This window comes from Coregonus lavaretus (assembly GCF_964263955.1).
Source record: "Coregonus lavaretus genome assembly, chromosome: 37".
Taxonomy (NCBI): Eukaryota; Metazoa; Chordata; class Actinopteri; order Salmoniformes; family Salmonidae; genus Coregonus; species Coregonus lavaretus.
Window position 1 is genome coordinate 13,770,005 of NC_140024.1, and position 8,547 is coordinate 13,778,551.

The window sequence follows — 8,547 nt, forward strand, 5'->3', positions numbered from 1 at the left end:
CAGATCTAACGACCTAACCAAATGAATTATATTTTCCCCCTAATATACAAAAAATCCTTGACTATATCACCCCTGCTTCTGAAATAATAGATAGTTTATTTTAATGCTTAATTCCACCACATGCTCCATGTACTTTCTCCCATCCCCACGTACGTCTGTACGTGTTTGGGCGTGCAAGTCAACACCTATAATTTTATCCAATGACTTGTAATAAATTACACTCCCATAAAATTCATTCTATTCTAATATATTCACATCAACCAAACCATTCATGTTTCTAATGATTCTTTATTGCCACAAATCAGTTAATCACAATCTAGTCTCAGCGAACGAACAACAAATTACCCAAATCCTTCCCCTCAGTCATAGAATCCTCCCAGAATCATATATGCTGGTCACTATTCCCTGATCTTACAAAATTCTATGACAGGCATTGTTGTACGAAACTCCAAGATATCATTTACAAGAAAAGCTTATTATTCCAACGTATGTATAATTATCATACACACCTCTATATCTCATCATTCAAACTTCAGAGTGCGACTAATTTACACCATTATACCACTCTTATTCCATATTTATACAATGTTGTTCTCAAACGCGCTTAATTACTATTTGTATAACCAACAGGAATATTTTATTCTATCAAAGGGCCCAAATTTGGAATGTTAACCCTATCCTAGTTATTATTTTACTGTAGTCAATTTATCATAATACTACATCACCTCTAAAGTTTCTAAATATAATGTCAGAAACATACCCTAAAAGATTGATCAAAATACAATGCATAGACGTCATATGTTCCTCCAACAGGTTTTATTCTACCCCTCCTGGTAACATGAATTTTCTACACTCAGTTGGTCAATGAATATCCACGCACCATTCACTCTTCCTCTCTTGGTGTGAGACCGGGTGCGTCCGTCCTACCAGGTTATACTCAAACAACGGTCCAGGAAAGGTGCGCCAACCTTTCTCCACCAAACACCGACACTTCAAACGACCTCAAACACAGCTTCTCTCCTCAACACAGAAAATAAGATGTTATCTGCAGGATTTCTTATTATTCTCATTCATACAGATGAGTAGCCACTTGTGCCCAAATGAATCAGACAGTTGAATGACTCACAGCCGCCCAAGCAAACCACTCACCCACACAAGATGAGCAGACCTACTCTATTTAACACTTTCTCTATATTTTGAAGCCCTTGTGGCTATTTAACCCGTTCACCTACTCAGGATGACCAGTGTTACTCCAATTTATGCTGTCACCTATGCCGGATGACCTAACTTTTTTACCTGATCGACCCTGCCTAACTTTGGCATCACCACAACACAGGATGATGCCCCACCTACCCGAGCAGACCTCTAACAATGAATTCCTCATTAGAGCGGTAACCGTAGGTCCCAAATTTAGCTAGCCACCTGCCCGTTCAGCCCTCTGGAGCGCTAATTTTTAGCTCTCCAAAGCGGTATCCACAGGATTTCTATTTATTTAGCCCCCTAGGTGATACACTTCCTCGACACACCTGGACTTCTACTACGCTTTCCTAAGCGACCTGTAAATTTATAGTGGTATTCGCAGGACTTAACATGTTATTGTCTGATCGCTCAACCAGATGGACAACCGCCCGTGCCGAAATGACCCAGACAAAGCGATCAGCAGGATGAATCAAATGAATCAAATGAATCAAATGAATTGAACAGACGGTTCAGACGAACAACAGAGTGACATCGACATGTATTCTTAAATTCAAAAGCTCCTAGTCTCTAATTTTCTGGTTCTTAAATTTGGAGAGACCTACTTGGTATTTCTGCAGCTGATACCGTGCCCCGGATCGGACCACACAAACGTTTATACTATATAAGTAAGAACTTGGCTTACCTGTTAAAAGCGGCCGCTTTTGTTTGTATGGTCCGTCCAAGCCGTTTCATAACTGCAGATGTACACCGTCTCTGGCCCCTGTTGTCAACTCCTGGCAAGCTCGCAAAATATGTCGTAGAAATATTTGACTCAAAAAGTAGTCAACTTAAAAATATTTCTCAAGAGACTGGAACTTGTGAATTTAGACTTTTATTATTTGCATAACAAAGCCGAGCTTGCTCCATGGAGCAACTGCTTGCCCTGAACCGGAGCGCTCCTTTTATACAGTCACACTGATACAACTGATAGTTACTCCTCCCTATGTGAATGAATAACATCTTTCAGTATCACATGTTGGCTACTCACGAGGGCTACTTGCGCTTCTCTAATTGGGGCCTCTGTATCTTATTAGTGGCATGACTCAAAAAATTATGTACATACGTACGTTAAAGAACAATCACACTCTGTATTGACTATATTCACTATCCAGGCATGCATCTGGAGTACAAAGTATCAATCATTTCATTCTGTTTCACCTTTATCATTTCATAACACATTATAAAACATATCAATTAATACTTAAACATGGTTTAAACATGTCATCCATAACCCATTCTCAACCACATACATTTAAGCATTTATCATTTACCATCCTTCCTGGCCCTTGAGATTATGTGCATGTGGCCATGTGTCAGGTCATAAGGTCATAAGCACAAACAAATGATAACACTAGTTCCATTGTTACTCCAATCTCCACATAGCCATCACGAGGAGTTGTATCTCCATCACATGTCATTGACATACCCAGACCAGCTGCAGGGAGTTTATGAAAAACACATAAATGTCTCTGCTCTGTATTAACCCTTCAACTGGTTCTCAATCCATAAACATTTTAAGGCATATAGGTGTTTAATTCTACAAAATATGTACTTGAAAATCATCTATAATAGTGATACCAGTGATGACGCAGACAGGCAGGAAGAGGCGTATAGAGCCGGGTCCACATCTGATCTCTTCCACACCACAGTGGACCTGTAGAGGATCAATGGTCATTAATTACAACCTACATTGTAGTATAGACAAGAGATTCTGGGTGGGCGTCAACAATGGAGCATCATCCAATTAATGGACTGACAAGAAACTAAGCTATTTTACTCTTCACGAGCTATACACAGCAAAAATTGGAGTGTTGAAATTTCAGGGTTAAACATTTCCGAGTTGATTTTCACTCCCAGAGTGTAATTTTAACACATTCTGATTTAAATGGTGTTCAGTGTTGGAGTTATTTGACAGAGTTGATGTGGTCAGTGTTAACCGAACTCCGCAGAGATGTAATTAAGCTCCGCCCATGCATTTCACTTCTTCAGTTGGAGACAGAGGAGACAAGTCGGCGCCATTTTCTCCCTCCCATGCAGTACTACACGGTAAGTGCAATTAACTCAAACTTACTGAAACAATTATATAAATTGATGCTGAGAATTTCAGTATGAACAATGAAACATCTACAGAGAATATATGCCTAACAAAACCGTGTTTGTTGCCAGGACTGAGCAGCAAATTTGTCCTGGTGATTAGCTAGCTAGAAGTGTATGGTAAGCTAGCTAACAGTTTGTTACTTAAACCGTTTCCAACTTTATCAATGATGATTTAATAAAGGAAAACAAAGCGTTATGTTTTTTTACTGTATAAAATCTTGTTTGAGGCTGGAGCTAACTTATTTTTTCCCCCCTTCACTTTGAACATCAACATGCAGACGGTGTTTCACGTGTTTAGTTGTCTGTGTGACCAGCGTACCACTGTATTTGGTGACCCATCAGATTCTATGACCTGCAGTGTTGGAAAAAGTACTCAGATCATTTACTTAAGTAAAAGTATATAAGTATTTCCAGTTAATTGTACTGAAATTACTAAGTTAAAGCTAAAGTACAAAGTTAGCAGAGAATCGGGCTGTGACTGATATATTAAACATTTATTAAACATTTAAGTGCATCATTAAATACTGATGAGTCAATGCATAAGCAGCATTTTAATATCTCAGTCACAGCGCGATTTTCTGAAAATTAGTACTTTTTCCAACAGTACAGGTCACAGAATCTGATGGGTCACCAAAAATGGTGGAACACTGTCGACTTAGCTTTAATCTTTACCTTTCTTCCTTTAAATGTTTATTTACTTTGTCAAACTTCCTTGCATGTCTCAGTCAAAATGCTGGTCCAGGTGAAGTACAGCCAACAGCAGAAATATGTGAAGCTGGATGAGGATGAAGGACGGTTTGACTTTATGCAATTCCATGAAAAAGGTTAGCATGGCTTAGGAAAAAAGTTTTAAACCACACCCATGTTCTTTTAAAAGCTCATTGTGCAAGCTCCTTAATGTCGTCGATTCTGATTTCTTTACATGCCTTTATCAGACTCTTTTATACGGTAAATGGGGTTAAATTGCTAATCATTTTCAGTTCTGTAATGTGTGCTTCATAGAGTGTAAAGTATTAATATACACCAAAACAGTCAATAAAAAAAGCCAATCATCAATTTTTAAATTTGGACTTACGAGGGAATGGTTTATGTGAGGGAAAATGCTCTAGGTCTATTTAAGGATTATACAGTGGTGGATGTATGTATTTAACGTGAACAGTTATTGGCTGTGAGGCAAGAAACAGTGCTGACTTCAAAGGCACATTCAGTTTGACCTTACTATCTTTTCCAGTCATCGAGAGATTTTGCCTGCCACCTGATGCAAAAGTTATATACAAGGATGCAACAGGGACAGAAGTTGATGCAGAAATATTCAGCGACCTCGTTGGACAAGGCAATGTGGTGCTGACAGTATTCTCAGATCAGGGTGAGATATCAAGGCAGGTATAATAAAGCACTTTACACCTTACATAATATAATTATTTGAATTTTTTCTATTCCTTTAGAATTCTCTGATTTCTCCTTGTCTTCTGCTTCTGAGACGTCTGACTCAAGCTTCAGCTCAAGTGCATCAACTATAATCCTAGATGATGTCCCCAGCAAGAGACAAAGAATTGAGGATACACGTGATGCTGTGTCTGCTGAACAGGTTTCTTAATGCTTTCACATTTTTTCACTCTGAGTCTCTAGAAAAGCTATTTATCACCATGTTTTGTATTCTAATGTTTTTGTTTTTTATTAGTTGATTGAAGCTGTGCTAAGAGGCAAGTCTGGGGGTGAAGAAGTACTACAGGAGTACCAAACAACAGAAACCCTAACAGATGCTGCAAGAAGAAAAATGGTTAACATCCTGGTGGCTCACATGATTGACAATCATGGGTATGTTTGTTTCACATTGTTTTTATTTGTGCCAAATAACTGCATGGCCATTGCATAAATGTACTAATTAATCTCCTCTCAGGCACCGCCCCACTAAAGCAATCAGAGAAGATTATGCACGTGGGATAGTGATGTTGTTCCCTTCCCTCAAGGATCCATACTCCAAGAAGGGCTATGTAATAGGCATTATTATTGTTAACTCTTTCATGTCATGTTGTGACACAAAACTGTGTGGACGACATTGATATTTGAATTCCGTGAGATTTCTCATGAGCCTGGTATGACAAAGCATTTATTTTATTTTTTTCATTTCAGGAACACTTCTATGATGCTGCAAGCAGCACAGGATACATTTATTGGCGTCTGAAAACAGTCCAGAGGAAGATTCGTCAAGGATCTGCACTGCCACCAAATAGCCCAATTGACTTTTCTCCAGGGGGCCCAAATTTCCAAAGGACTGTTAATGTTGAAAGGCAGCTTGATGGTGATGCTTGCCAAGAGGCCATGTCTTTGCTCAACCATATCACAGACAATTCCCTGATTTTCCAGAAGATGAGAGAGACCTTTCAGCACCGTCAGAAGCTCGTTAATGACCAAGGCAGAAGTGTTGATATCCTCTCCAGCTTCCCAAGATTCCTGGATACAAAAGGATTGGTAAATTTGGGATGAGATGTTTAGAATGGCTTGAAATTTGAACGTATTTTCTGAAGTAGTAGTAGTAGTTTAATATCTTCTTTCTTAAAGGTGGACCAAGACTTCACTCTCCTATTTGATGACGACACATCCTCCAGGCTTCTTCAGAAATGGGATTTGTTCTTCAAGCCAAATGTCATAAAAGAGGCTAAGCGGCTCACCTCAACACCAGAGTTGCGTCGCTTGGTGCAGTCAGCAGAAAGTCCCCCAGGAAGTGATCTTGATGAGGCAACAAGTGAGTTGTTTTTATTTTTTTAATTTTAATAAATTTGCTATAATTGCAGTTAAACTATAACTGCAATAATATTTCATTTGTTTATTCTGTGTATCTCTGAATGTTGATCTGATTTTTGGGATAAATATGACTAATAGATGGATGAGGGTTTAAAACGTTCTCATAATGCCTCCCTGTTCTCATTCAAACTTGAAAAGTATTACATTTGAAGAGTTTTCAGTTAATTCTTGTGACTCTTTGTCCTCAGCCTACGACCAAGAAATGGCTTCCCTGTTGTTGCTGTTACTTCTCCTTCCACCACCTCCAGGGGGACTGAAGGCTCCAAACATTAGTGCATGCGATGCAGTTGAGAGACTTGTTGTCTTTCATAAGGTAATTATAATAATTTGTCACGTCACCTTCTTAGCCACATATGTAAATTAGGGTTGTTAAAAAGTGGATGGAATTGTAATTAAGTCTTCATTCCCATCTTGCACTAGCCAATGAAAAGATGTTTGAATAATCACTTCTATAATGTAGTTTTCTCTGTGGCTGCACATTATTCTTGTGTCTAATTTTCAGTTTTCTGATCTCAACCCTAGTCATGCTGCAGTTTGGAGGAGCATCTCCGCAACCAGCAGGGTCGGCAGCCGTACCTCCTCGCTGTTGGGCGTCAGAAGAGCAAGATTGAGAGCTTCTACATCACAATGGATAAGCGTCTCATCCCATGCAAGGCAAACCGCTCCCTCGGGGCATGTGATGAACTTTTCAAAGCACATTTTGTGTTTACTTTGTCTTACGATGTGGCACTTGTGAATTTTTACACATTCCTGCAGACAACAGTGTATAACATTGATGTGGGGAAAATGAAGGAGTCACCCAGAGTTAAAGACTTGAGAGCGAGACTGCTTAACCAGCCAGTAGCACTCTCACCCTGTGAGTAAGAAGCTATAACAATGTTGACCTGTTTCATGTGTCAGAAATATTATCCCAGCAGTCAACAGTTGATTTCACATTTAAGAGTTGAATTGGTTACTATCCTGGACCCAAGTTCAAATTGTTTTGTTCTCAGCAAGGCTGTAGGCATCAGTTCCTAACATATACAGGTTTTCGGAAGTACCTTAATAGTGTTCATAGTAATGTTCAGCAAATTGCTCAAACTTCAACTGTTGCATGTTCATCTAGTGAGCCAGTTGCAACTTCATCTCAGGCACATGCTTTGGAGGACACATTTAATCCACAAAATCAATGTAGCTCTTCCAGTGTTTATTCTGAGAGCAATGATTCAGGACTTACTAAAGATCCAACTAAAAAAATGTGTGCATCCATCGTGGCCAAATTACAGGGGAGTGGGATTTCCAACAGTTTGGTATCCTCAATTGTAGGAGATTTGGAAGAACTAACAAGTGAGATTTGCTCACAAGCAAAGCATACAGCTATTTCTGCTTTACCTATAACTGACCCCAACATATCTGTGATAAATGAATCTTTTGAAGATTATGAAAACCCGTTCACAAATCTAAATACAGAATGGAAACGAAATAAATACTTCCACCAAAAATGGGGAGTTGTTGAGCCAGTAGAAATAACACTGGGAGTGAGATATGACAACAGGCGAAATCAGAAATCCGGTACTTATGATCAAGTACCTGTGAAGGATACTTTTATATATGTGCCGATTTTAGAAACATTGAAGTTCATGTGCAGAAATCCAGACATTTGTGTTTTGCTAAAGAAAGAGTGTAGATCAGAGCCTGACACTTATACTGACTTTTTTGATGGAAGTTATTTTAAAACCCACCCTTTGTTTACAGCTAATAGACATGCATTACAAATCCAACTATATTATGATGATTTTGAAACAGCCAATCCCCTTGGCTCCAAACGTGGAATTCACAAAATTGGCTCTCTTTATTTTGTTGTAAGAAACTTTCCCCAAAAATTTAATTTGGTTTTGATGAACATTCATTTGGTAACACTTTTTCACACACAAGATCTGCACAAGTATGGTTTTGATGCTATGCTATACTAGAACCGTTGATAAATGATTTGAAAAAAACTAGAAAGCCAAGGGCTTTCAGATGAGCAGGTATATGGTACAATCTGTCAGATCACTGGAGATAATCTAGGGATGCACACAATTCTTGGTTTTAATGAGTCATTCAGTAGCCGTCATTTCTGTCGCCTTTGTTTGATTGAGAAGAATGATTGTCAAACGGTATACAGTGAGGATGATCCTAAGGTGATCCTTCGTGGAAAAGATATGTTTGAAATGCATTGCCAGTCTCTCCAGGAAAACCCACAATTGAAGTCACTTTATGGTTTGAAAAAAATATCTACACTTAATTAATTGAAGTGTTTCCATGTTTGTAATAACTATTCATTTGATATCATGCATTATCTTCTTGAGGGTGTGGTTCAGTATGAGATCAAATTGCTTTATGGATATCTCACACAACACTTTATGTCAGAACAGGACTTGCTTT

General features: G+C 38.7%; 1 long non-coding RNA gene across 1 annotated transcript; it reads left to right on the forward strand.

Annotated features, from left to right (window-relative positions):
• The first annotated feature begins 4,878 nt into the window (after nt 1-4,878).
• On the forward strand, nt 4,879-5,432 carry LOC311111171. The gene is made up of 3 exons (XR_014610753.1): nt 4,879-4,924; nt 5,018-5,154; nt 5,237-5,432. It is a non-coding gene; the product is annotated as an uncharacterized lncRNA (long non-coding RNA).
• The last annotated feature ends 3,115 nt before the right edge of the window (nt 5,433-8,547 follow it).